At 39.4% G+C, this 13,559-nt stretch overlaps 1 protein-coding gene and 1 pseudogene across 6 annotated transcripts in view; one reads left to right on the top strand and one right to left on the bottom strand.

Annotated features, from left to right (window-relative positions):
• OSMR (oncostatin M receptor) overlaps window positions 1–13,559 on the bottom strand; it is a 95,537-nt gene that overhangs the window by 36,302 nt on the left and 45,676 nt on the right. The window lies entirely within an intron of this gene.
• LOC693694 (acidic leucine-rich nuclear phosphoprotein 32 family member E pseudogene) lies at window positions 3,330–4,092 on the top strand (annotated as a pseudogene).

The following is a 13,559-nucleotide window of genomic DNA, read 5'->3' as shown; positions in this document are numbered from 1 at the left end:
CCCCTGCTCCAACCCCAGGCAGCACAGCTCGTGGCTCCAAAAGAAACCCTTTCCTTCCACATGAGGAGAGGAGAGGGAGGAGTCAAGAGGACTTTGTCTTGCATCTCGGATACCAGCTCATCCAAAGTAGGACAGGGCACCAGTCAGAGTCATGAGGCCCCCACTCCAGGCCCTATCTCTCAGATCACATTTCTGAAGACACACCCTGGGCCAGAAGAGAACCTGTTGCCTTGAAGGGAAGTACCCCATCCAAGCAGGACCCATAACCTGCTGCCTAAAGAGCTCTTGGGCGCTGAATAACCAGGAGCAATACCCAGGTAGTACACCATGGGCCCTGGGTGAAACTCTGAGACTTGCTGGCTTCAGGTGAGACCCACTATCATGCCTGCAGTGAGAGACACCCTCTGCCTGAGAAAAGTAAAAGGGATTTTGTCTTGCACCTGAGGTACCAATTGGACACAGGGGAGTAGAACACCAAGTGGGCTCTTGGGGTCTCTGATTCCAGGCCTTGGCTCTTGGCTGGCATTTCTGGATCTGACCTGGTGCACAGAGGAGCCCACTGCCCTAAAAGGCGAATCCCAGACCTGGCAGCATTCACCACAAGCTGACTAAAGAGTCCTTGGGCCTCAGGCCAGGCGCGGTGGCTCACGCCTATAATCCTAGCACTTTGGGAGGCCAAGGGGGTAGATCATGAGGTTGGGAGTTCAACACCAGCCTGGCCAACATGGTGAAAGCCCGTCTCTACTAGAAATACAAAAATTAGCCAGGCATGGTGGCAGGTGCCTGCAATTCCAGCTATCCAGGAGGCTGAGGCAGAGAATTGCTTGAACCTGGGAGGCAGAGGTTGCAGTGAGCCAAAATCACACCACTGCACTCCAGCCTGGGAGACAGAGCGAGTGAGACTCTGTCTCCAAAAAAAAAAAAAAAAAAAAAAAAAAAAAAAAAAAAAAAAAAAAATTATATAAATAGAAACAAGAAAAAGTTAAAAAGTAGAGAGACAAAGTTAAAGGGTATAGTTTTTATTAGTTTTCTTTTTGCCTGTTTGTTTAATGTAAGCAGTATTATGTTATCAGCTTAAAATAATGAGTTATAAGGTAGTATTTGCAAGCCTCATGGTAACCTCAAATTTAAAAAAATATATATGTATAATGAATATGCAACAAGGAAAAAGCAGAAAATTAAATCATACCACCAGAGAAAATCACCTGCACTAAAAGAAAGACATGAAGAAAAGAAAGAAGAGAAGAACAGAAAACAACCAGAAAACAAAATAAAAAAGGGCCAGAGTAAGACCTTACTTATCAATAATATTGAATGTAAATGGACTAAACTTTCCAATCAAAAGACAGAGAGTGGCTGAATGGATTTAAAAACAAAAGACCCAATGATCTGTTGCCTATGAGAAACACACTTAACCTCTAAAGGCATGTATAGACTGAAGATAAAGGGATAGAAAAAGATATTCCATGGCAATGGAAACCAAAAAGAAACAGGAGTAGCTTTACTTATGCCAGACAAAACAGATTTCAAGACAAAACCTATAAGGAGACACAAAGTAGGTCATTATGTAATGATAAAGGGGTCAATTCAGCAAGAGGATATGACAATTAGAAATATATACACAACCAACACTGGAGCAGCCAGATATACAGAGAAATATCAGAGCTACAGAGAATGATAGACCCTAATACAACAGCTGCAGACTTTAACACCCCATTTTCAGCATTAGACTGATCTTCCAGACAGAAAATCAACAAAGAAATATCTGATTTAATCTTCACTATAGAACAAATGGGCCTAATAGACATTTACAGAAATATTTTACAACGGCGAGAGAATACACATTCTTCTCCTCAGCACATTGATCACTCTCAAGGACAGATTATATGTTAGGTCATAAAACAAGTCTCAAACAGTTTTAAAAATTGAAATAATAGCAGGCATCTTCTCTGATCATAATGGAATAAAACTAGAAATCAATAACAAGAGGAATTTTGGAAACTATAAACTACATAGAAATTAAACAATACACTCCCAAATTAAGAAATTAAGAAGGAAACTGAAAACATTCTTGAAACAAATGATAATAGAAACACAATGCACCAAAACCCATAGGATGCAGCAAAAACAGTACCAAGAAAGAATTTTATAGCTATAAATGCCCACATCAAAACAGAAGAAAAACTTCAAATACACAACCTAATACAGAACTAGAAAAGCAAGAGCAAACCAAACTTAAAGTTAGTAGAATAAATAATAAAGATCAGAGATGAAATAAATGAAATTGAAATTAAGAAAACAATACAAAAGACCAACAAAAGTGGGTTCTTTGAAAAGATAAACAAAATTGACAAACCATTAGCCAGACCAAGAAAAAAAAAAAAAAGAGAGAAGACCCAAATAAATAAAATCAGAGATAAGAAGGGAGATATCACAACTGATATTGCAGAAATTCAAAGGATCATTAGAGGCTACTATGAGGAACTATATGACAATAAATTGGAAAATCTAGAAGAAACAGAAAAATTCCTAGACACATAAATCTAACAATATTGAACCGTGAAGAAATCCAAAACCTGAACAGATTCAATAACAAGTAACAAATTTGAACTTGTAATAAAAAGTCTCTCAGCAAAGAAAAGCCTGGGACCCAGTGGCTTTACCGCTAAACTCTACCAAACATTTAAAGAAGAACTAATACCAATTCTACTCAAACTACTAGGGAATATGTCCAAAATCATTCTACTAGGCCAGTATTACAATGACACCAAAACCAGAGACAGATAAAAAGATGAAAACTATAGGCCAATATCACTGATGAATATTGATACAAAAATCCTCAACAAAATACTCCCAAACCAAATTCAACAACATGCCAAAAAGATCACTCATCATGACCAAGTAGAATTTATCCCAGGGATGCAAACATATGCAAATCAATAAATGCGTTACATCATATCAACAGAATGAAGGACAAAAACCATATGATCCGTCTCTGAGCAGCCATTGAAGGGGAAGGAACTGCGGGGGGGTGTGTGTATGTATGTGCGCACATGCGTGCATGTGTGTGCATGCACTAGTGTGTGGACAAGGAGGTGGGGGCAGCTGAGTTAGAGTCCCAACTCTTGGACTCCATTTGCTACTCTCTTCTTTCTCCCCCACACCTATCTGGTGGTAGTGGGCGTTTATATTTGCATTCCTTTTCATTCATTTCTAAATCTCTTAAAAGTTTTGGGTTGGGGGTATTGGGAAAGGCAGGAAAGGGAAAAGAAGGAGAGTAGTAGCTGAAGAGGAAGAGGAGGACATGGAGATGAAGAAGATTAGCCTGGAGTTAGGGAACAGAGCCCCAGAGTGAGTGACAGAGTTAGTCCTTGATAACTGCCTGTGTGTCAATGGGGAAATTAAAGGTCTGAAAGCTACTTTTAAAGAACTAGAATGAGTATGGCTAATGTGGAACTAAGTTCACTGGCCCAGTTTCCCAGCTTAAATGAACTTCGAAAATGGGAGCTTAGTGACAATATAATTTCTGGAGGCTTGGAAGTCCTGGCAGAGAAATGTCCACATCTTACCTACCTCAATCTGAGTGGAAACAAAATAAAAGATCTCAGTACAGTAGAAGCTCTGCAAAATCTTAAAAACTGAAAAGTCTTGACCTGTTTAACTGTGAGATCACAAACCTGGAAGATTATAAAGTATTTTTGAACTGCTGCAGCAAATCACATATTAGATGGATTTGATCAGGAGGATAATGAAGCACCGGACTCTGAAGAGGAGGATGACGAGGATGGAGATGAAGATGATGAAGAGGAAGAGGAAAATGAAGCTGGTCCACTGGAAGGATATGAGGAAGAGGAGGAAGAGGAAGAGAAGGATGAAGATGAGGATGAGGATGAGGATGAAGATGAAGCAGGTTCAGAGTTGGGAGAGGGAGAAGAGGAAGTGGGCCTCTAATACTTAATGAAAGAAGAAATTCAGGATGAAGAAGATGATGATGACTATGTTGAAGAAGGGGAAGAAGAGGAAGAAAAAGGTCTTTGAGGGGAGAAGAGGAAATGAGATGCTGAGGATGATGGAAAGGAAGAAGATGACTAGATCATTCTAAGACCAGATTCTCTAATGTTTCTGCGTGTGCAATAAAGTGATCATATCTTTGTTTCTTCATGTACAATAGCTATCCCTACTGAAGATAATGTGTAACTTTTTATAGGAAAAGTGTGGTTTTACTATATTTTTGCCTTATCATTCCAAATAAGAACTAGTCTGTTAATGATCATATTGTATGTAGAGAAGAATTTTCATTGACTCCCATTGTGGAATTCCCTAGCAATTTATTTAGACTTAATTTTCTAAATTCAAGCTTACTGTATTAGTCATTTTTAGCCCATAATTAAAACATGATCACTTAAAAAAAAAGATCATTTCAATTGAAGCTAAAAAAGCATTTGATGAAATTCAACATCCCTTTCATGATAAAAGTACTAAAATAACTGGGTATAGAAGGAATATATGTCAACACAATAAAAGTCATATATGACAGACCCATAGCTAGTATCATACTGAATGGGGAAAAACTGAAATCCTATCCTCAAAGATTGGGAACAGGACAAAGATGTCCACTTTCCCCACTGTTACTTGACATAGTACTAGAAGTCCTTGCTAGAGCAATCAGACAAGATAAAGAAGGGAAGGGCATCCAAATTGGAAAGGAAGAAGTCAAATTTTCCTTGTTTGCAGATGATATTATCTTATATTTGTTAAAACTTAAAGACTTCATCAATAAACTATTAGAACTGATAAACAAATTCAGTAAAGTTGCAGGATACAGAATCAATATACAAATATCAGTAGCATTCCTATATGCCAACAGCAAAAAATCTGAAAAAGAAATCAAGAAAGTAATCCCATTTACAATAGCTACAAATAAAACTAAATACCTAGGAATTAACTTAACCAAAGCAGTGAAGTATCTCTACAATGAAAACTACAAAATATTGATGAAAGAAATTGAAGAAGACTCAAAAAAGGAAACATATTCTATGTTCATGGATTGGAAGAATCCATATTGTTAAAATATCCATTCTACTCAAAGCAATCTGCATAGTTATTGCAATCCATATCAAAATACCAAAGATATTCCTTACAAAAATAGAAAAAACAATCTGAAAATTTATATGGAACCACAAAAGACCTAGAATTGCCAAAGCTATCCTAAATAAAAAGAACTAAACTGCAGGAATCACATTAGCTGACTACAAATTATACTATAGAGCTATAGTAACCAAAACAGTATGGTAATGGCATAAAAACAGATACATAGACCAGTAGAACAGACTAGAGAACCCCAAATAAATCCATACATCTATAGTAAACTCATTTTTTACAAAAGTGGCAAAACACATACATTGGGGAGAGGACAGTCTCTTCAACAAATAGTGCTGGGAAAACTGGATATCCATATGCAGAAAAATCAAATTAGACATCTATTTCTAACCACATACAAAAATCAAATCAAAATGGGTTAAAGACCTAAATTTAAGACCTTAAACTATGAAACTACTACAAGAAAACACTGGGGAAACTCTCTAAGACACTGGAATAATTTATGCAAGTAAAATCCATTGAGTAATACCCAACAACCACAGGCAACCAAAGCAAAAATGGACAAATAGAATCTCTTCAAGTTAAAAAGCTTCTGCACAACAAAGGAAACAATCAACCAAGTGAAGAGACAAACCACAGAATGGAAATAAATTTTTTCCAAACTCTCCATCTGATAAGGGATTAAGTAACTAGAATACATAAGAAGCTCAAACAACTCTATAGGAAAAAAAAAACTAATAATCTGATTTTAAAATGGTCAAAAGATCTGAATAGACATTTCTCAAAAGGAGAAATACAATTTGCAAACAGGCATACGAAAAAGTGCTCAACATCACGGATCATCAGAGAAACACAAATCAAAACTACAATCTAGCTAGGTCTATCAATCCTGTTTATCCTTTCAAAAAACCAGTGTTTGGTTTCACTGAGCCTTTGTATGGGTTTTGGGGTCTCAGTTTCATTCAGTTCTGCTCAATTTTAGTTATTCATTTTCTTCTCTAGCTTTGGGGTCAGTTTGTTCTTGTTTTTCTAGTTTCTCTAGGTGTTATATGAGATCGTTAATTTGAGATCTTTCTAACTTCTTGATGCAGGCATTTAGCATTATAAACTTTATTCTTTACAGTGCTTTTGCTGCATCACAGAGATTTTGGTATGTTATGTCTCTGTTTTTGTTTATTTCCAAAAATTTTTTTTATTTCTTCCTTCGTTTTGTTGTTTACCCAAAAGTTTTGATTTTTTTGCATTTATTGAGACTTGATTTATGGCCAAGCATCTGGCTAATCTTGGAGTATGTTCTGTGTGCAGATGAGAAGAATGTATATTCTGTGGTTGATGGGTGTTCTGTAGATGTCTATTAAGCCCAATTAGTACAGTGTTGAATATAAGTCCAGAATTTGTTAGTTTTATCCCTCGATGATCTAACGCTGTCAGTGTGGTGTTGAAATCCCCCCACTATTTTTGTGTGGTTGTGTGGTTATTATCTAAGTTTCTTTGTAAGTCATAAAATAGGAAGTACTTGTTTTATGAATCTGGGTGCTTCCATTTGGGTACATATATATTTAGAGTCAACAGTTTTCTTACTGAATTGAGCCCTTTATCATTATGTAGTGTCTGTTTTGTTTTTGTCTCTTTTAACTGTTGTTGGTTTAAAGTCTGTTTTACCTGATATAACAATAGTGACCCTTACTCTTTATGGTTTTCCATTTTTATGACAGATCTTTCTCCAACCCTTTACTTTAAGCCTATGGATGTCATTACATGTAAGATGGATCTCTTGAACATAGCAGACAGATGGGTCTTGTTTTTGTTTTTGTTTTTTTCTTTTTAATTCAACTTGCCACTGTGCCTTTTAAGTGGGGGTGTTAAGACTGTTTACATTCCAGATTAATATATATATAGGAGGTTTTGATCCTATTGTGAAGCTGTTAGCTGGTTGACTTGTAGTTTCTATTCTGTGGTTCCTTTATAGGGTCTGTGGGATAGATACTTAAGTGTGATTTTGTGGTAACAGGTATTGTTCTTTTGTTTCCACATTTAGAACTTCCTTAAAGATTTCTTGTAAGGTTGATCTAATGGTAACAAATTCCCTTAGCAATGCCTATCTGAAAAAAGATTTTACTTTCCCTTATTTTATTTTACCTTCACGTATAAAGCTCAATTTGGACATGAAATTGTTGGTTGGAATGTCTTTTCTTCGAGAATGCTGAAAATAGACCCCCAATCTCTTCTGGCTTGAAGGTTTCTACTGAGAAGTCTACTGTTAGCCTGATGGGGGTTTCTTTGTAGATGATCTGACCTTTTCCTCTAGCTGTATTTAAGATTTTTTCTTTAGTGCTGGCCTTAAACAATCTGGTGACTATATGCCATATTGATGTTCATTTTGTGTAGAACCTAGCAGGTGTTCTCTGGATTTCTTGTATCTGGGTGTCTACCTCTCTAGCAAGATTACAGAGATTTTATTCTATTATTCCCTCAAATTTGTTTCCCAGATTGATTACTTTTTCTCCTACTCTCTCAAGAATGCCAATAATTTGTATGTTTAGTGGCTTTACATAATGCCATATTTCTTAAAGACTTCGTTCATTTTTAAAAATTATCTTTTCTTCATTTTTGTCTGACTAGGTTAGTTTGAAAAAACATTCTTCAAGCTCTGAAATTCTTTCTTCTGCTTTGTTCAGTCTATTAACAAAGCTTTAAATTGTATTTTGAAATTCCTTAAGTGAGTTTTTCAGTTCCAGTAGTTCTAATTGATTTCTTTTTAAGATGTTTATCTCTTTCTTCATTTCCTGGACTGATTTAGACGTTTCTTCATGTTGATTTTCAACTTTGTCTTGGATCTCTTTGAGCTTCCTTACAATTGATGCCTTAAATTCATTATCTGTCATTTCTGAGTTTCCATTTTGGTTCAGGAGCCAGAGAGATCCTTTGATGTTGTTCACCATTTCGATTTTCATGATGCCAGAATGCTTTTTCCTTCTCATCTGGAGAGGGTAAGGTCTTTTGGCTTTGCACCTATAGCCCTACAGCCCTACGTACTTCTGTCAGCAGGTTTCATTGTGGGCTGCGTGGCTTGGACTACAGGCCAGTAGATGGCACTTGCGGGTAAGTGCCAGCTGCTACACAAGCAGGTGGGTAAGTATCCTGTCTATGTTTACTGTGAAGTGTTCTGTTTTTGCAGGTGAAGGCCAGGACAGTGGAGTGCCCAGTTCCCTGGGGTTCCTGTTCTACAGAGGTAGGGTGACAAATGTGGGCAGAGCTGGAGCTCCCTGGCTTGCCCACAAATACCCCAACGGTGAGCACAGGCACTAGCCCTGGCAAGGGTGACTAGGATAAGCTCCTGTAAACGCACTTAGGTCTCTGCAGGGATGGGGGATAAATGGCTTCACCAGCTCCCCATCCTAGATAGGCAGGAACTTGAGCTGTTTCCCTGTCACTCCCCTGTTGCAGGACTTGTGACTCCTAGTTCAGGTGTACCTTGTAGTCTATCTGCAGTCCACAATGTGGTTGAAAGCCATGGGAAATGTCTGTTTTGTGACTCTGTGGGAGTGATTTCACAGCATAATCTCGTTACTCAACCCAATACAGATAGCTTTATGGCTTGTCTGTTCTCGGATGTGGCAGTACTACTGCTTCTTGTATGGGGGGACTCCACTCTTGGGCCCACGCGAGTGGATGTTGGTTGCAGCGGTATTGGCTAGTTGAATCAGCCCAATCTCAGGCCCCAGGGAAAGTGGTTGGAGTGAGGTAGGTATTTCCACAGTTCCAGGCCGCCAGCCAAAGGGAATATCCCAGGCCAGTGGGGGCTGGGTTTTCAGAAGGGCTCTGGGCCACAGCTGAAATGTTCAGGTAGTGGCAGGGAAGCTAGGCTGTGGGTCCTTCACTGGGGAGGGCAGTGAAGCAATGAAGACACATGGCTCTGGGGTGCGTGACATGCTCCTACTTCCTCCCACCCAACCGATGCTGGACTTCACTTTTGGGGGCTCACAAGGGTGCCACACCTTGTTTCTACCTCTGGGAGTTTTGCCCCAGAGGAACTCAGAGCCGTGACTGTCCACAGTGTTCAGGTGGGGGTGTGGCTATTGTGCTGGAGCCCAAGCCATGAGCCTTGCCTGGAGAAGGGAGGCAGGGGTGGCGGATCGTGTGATCTGCAGTCTGGGTGCTTCCTGGAGGAACACAGAGCCACACTACCCACAGTGTTCAGGCAGGGGTGCAGTTGCTGCACTAGAAGCCCAAACCAATGAGCCTCAGTGAGGAGCAGTGGGGCAGTCTGGCCACTCCTCAGCACCCAGGCAATGGCCTCTATTGGGGTTACAGCAGCTTGTACCAGGCTGCTCAGGGATCCAAGGCCTGTGGAGCTCCATGTGCGCTTGAGTAGTACCTCTCTAAAGACTCCAGGCAGCTCTCTGTTAGTCCAGAGGCCTGGGGCAGGGGCATGTGGGTTCTCATGTGCCCAGGATTACAAAGGTCCATGGTGTAAGTGTGGATTTCCCAAAAACTCTCACTTGTTCACCCTTTCCCCACGTTAAGGAGCCTCCCCTGGCTCCACACCAGTCCCCGTAGGAGCTGCCTGGCTTTGCTCATCTCTGTTCTCCATGGGGCCTGCTGCCTCCTTTGTGAATCCTGATGTGACGTCTTAGACAATCTACTTGAAGAGCTAGTATTTACAGACCACTTTGTTTCCTCTCTGTGAGAGCAGTGCACACTAGCTGCTTCTAGTCAGTCCTCTTCAACTAGAAACAAGGCCATCTTAAGAAAGGACCTTGCATCCTTCCTGGGAGGACCTTGCATCCTTCCTGATTTCTACAAAATCAGAGTGCTGTTTGGTCTGCACACCTGATTTAATATTCTGTTTGCTCTGCACATCTGAGTTACAATTTTCGCAAGTACTCTGATCTTGGTTTCATTTTGATTTGGTTATGTGTATCTGTAAACAAGTTGGCTCTTTTTCTCTTGCTTGATTTTCAATGTCTTCTGAGAACAAAAATATTGTAAATGGTGGCCAGGCAATGGCCAATTAAAATCCACTAAGGTGGCTACTCACCTTCTAAAATACTGGTCTAAACTCCTGACATTCCCTGACAGGATTTATAGGATTTATTTGGTCTGGAGAGATTAATAGCAAATAGAATGGGATTCCCCAGTATTCAGGCATGCCAAGTATTCTGGTTGGCTACGTGACTTTTCCTCATGAACACTTTTCAGTCAATGGTCATCTTAAGAATCATTCAATGTCCCCAGACTTGTTTTTCTCTGTACCAAATTAAGAAACTACAACTATAGATTTTTTTTAAATGCTGGTATATAGAGGCTCCCAACTTCTTTATCTGTTTTTTTTTTTTTCTCTTCTTCCTCTCTGCTTACTCTGAATCTATTAACTTTTTCACTTGAATTAGGATATTCTACTGTTACTAATTTCAAAAGCCAAGTAGAAGTTTTCCTCAAAGCATTTCAGCCAAGATAAGAAAAACAAAAAGAGGGCTTTCAAACTACAACAGGTCTGTGGCAACCAATAACCTAGCCTTGTACACCTAAGAGTCATCCTTTCGGAAATGTAAAATTAGGTTTGCCTTGCTAGCAGTTGCTTAGGGTGATATCATACCTAATTAAAAGACTGATAATCTAAAAAGAAAAGGACTAGATAAATGTTTATAAAAAGTTAGGCTCTCAGATTAAACAAGTCAAAATCTTGAGTTCAGAGCAATAATATAAGTTATCTCTGCCTGGCATAAAAATTTTGCTTTGTCTTTCATGCATAAGCCAGAAAAAGCCAAGGGAGTCGGAGACTGTAAGTACCTTTCTCTAAAACATTTCCCCACTTAGGTTGACTAATTGAGCCAATGAGACCGGCAAACAAAAAGATAAATTATTGCTAAAATTGAAGGCCACTTGTAGATTTTGGTCTTGTGATACAATTTAGCTAGTCCTAGCTAAAACGCAAATATTTGAATGTTTAACCCCTAAATTCAGTTGAAACACAAAAAGGGAGGATGTTTTTTAAAAAATCTGCCGCAGAAATTGCTTTACCCAAAATTTGGTACCCAGCCTTCATAAAATTACCCATCAGGGCAAATATAACATAGCCACATGAACAGGTCCCATTTTGTCAGACATATCATTTGAACCCAACTCTCCTTCCATAAACCAGTGCACTGATTTTGAATTCTTGCTATCTGCCTGTAGGTTGGACTAGATCCTGTATTCTCTTAATTTCCTCCAATATTTGGCTATAACTCTCTAAAACCTGCTCTCTTCCTAAAGCCCTTAAACTGAAGCTGGACAACTTAACTTTCAAGGGACAAGTCTCATGCCTGATGTACGAGCTGCACAGAAAGGTCATGGAACCTACTGATTCCACACCCAGTGACCTTCAAGCTGCAAACGAGGACACGAGGTTGATGGCTTTATGTAGTGAACAACTTTTTCCAAGATGATGGGACAAGATTCCCCCATCATAATGAGACTCTTGCCCCTCTTACTTTTTCCTTTCTTATGCGTATCTTTTTCTTTACAGGATAATAGTGTAATCGAAATTTCACAATCAGTAGTTTCTGTTGATAACTTGATAGAACCTGACTCCAGAGCTCCCTTAAGTCATGAAATAAGGAAATATCTGTGCTACTGCTAATACTATATGTTGTATACAGATAAATTCCTCTGGGGAAGTTGAGGCCTGTATACATACAATTTTTTAAAAAAACAGGTCACATAATTACAACAGGTCTCACCTAAGTCCCATGTCATTTGATTTATTCAATTGTCTGCCCTTAAGGTGAGGCTCAAAGCTCAAAACTATTATGCAAACTGGGATTATCATATTACTATTAACTTTATTTTCCATTTTCCTTTTAAACTTTTGTACTTCTTCCTTGTCAAATTTCTGCTGAAGTACTATTCCTAACAGAACAATGCTTGGCCCAGCACTTTGAGAGGATGGCCAAAAGACTACAGAACAGATAAAATTAAACTTAACAATGGACTCCAGGAAGGCTTATCCTGAGAGTAACTCCCTCCAGACCTCCCTTTGTTGTTCAAATATGGCTACAAGGGTTTTGACACTGACCCCTAGTTGCCAATCACTCCCTCCAATGTGGGACCAGATCAGTAACCCAGGACAGGTCCATCCTGGTTAAAGGATGATCAGCAATGATTTCAGAGAGAGATCTTGATCCAAAGGGGGAAATGTGAAAGTTGTCAGAATAAAAATGGAGTCACATGATTTTTTAAAACCCTGAATAATGAAGCCAGGGAAGGCCATGAAGGGAAGGAGGGTTCTCATGCATGAATATCTGAATAAAAAATTCTCACAAAAGACTGCAAAAACCATAATCTTGTATAAAGGCCATCACAATCTCACACACACCAAAAATGTCTGCAAGGACATCTGCCCAGCAACTGCTTGTCCAAACTTGGACTGATACCGCCCTTGTTATTGATCCTTGTAGCTAAGAATAATTATCTCAAAACAATAATATAATCCTCCTCATTTTTTCCTTTAACAACCTTTGTATTCCTTTACATTCCTGAATATACACAGTTTACTATGGCACACGTATTCCCATTGCAATGTCTATTCCCGAACATTCTCTTTCAGAGAATCTCCCTCTCTCTTCATTATGTAATGACAGCTAGCTAAAAAGGTGAAATATGTGTCACTCATGTGAATGCTCAGACTACTACAGCAGCCCTTATGAGAAAGTTGTCATCATTTTGAGTATCCCATGAGACTTTAAACTGAGCAAGTAACATCCTTCACAGCCCAAGCAACACAATAATGAATGCATTCTCATAGAATATGGTGGGCTTTCCATGAACCCTGTCCTTTGCAAGCCAAGGGAGCCATTGAATGATACTAAAGAACAGCCAACTCACACAGCAACTGAAGAAAGGACATCAAGACAGCCTACTGGTGGGGTAGTACTCTCATCTGACTAGGACAGTGTGGACACTAAACGCTGCTTTCCAGCACAAGGAAAACATGTCACTGCAGTGCATGCTGGGAAACACTGAGCTGGGCGGGGCTGGAGGCCTCCCTCTCATCCTTTAAGACTGCTCTCTTAGAGGCTTTCCATAACTATCCTAATGGCAGCAACATCCCGGGCATTCTCTACCCTATTACTTGAATTTTACCTTCTTTGTAGGATTTACCTGCACTTGAAGTTATTGTACTGACTTCTTTACATGTTAACACGTTGTTATGTCTGCAGTCCTCAATCCTGCCCCCAATCCAGCCCTCTCAACACACACTAGCATATGAGTTCACTAGAGGCAGTCACTCAATTTTGTTCATTGCTGGGTCCCCAGTGCCTGCTCTGTTGGAGGGTGAAGTGAGGATTAAGCTGAAATCTAAAGATATATAGTAATTAAGCAGGTAAAAGGAGAAGAGGGGGGCATCCCAGTAAAAGTGAACAACATGTATAAAGATCCTGCATCAAAAGAGATTGCAACAAACCTGTAGGAGA

Source organism: Macaca mulatta, chromosome 6, assembly GCF_049350105.2.
Source record: "Macaca mulatta isolate MMU2019108-1 chromosome 6, T2T-MMU8v2.0, whole genome shotgun sequence".
Lineage (NCBI taxonomy): Eukaryota > Metazoa > Chordata > Mammalia > Primates > Cercopithecidae > Macaca > Macaca mulatta.
Note: the sequence above shows the minus strand (reverse complement) of the source record. Positions and strands in the feature narration are given on the sequence as shown.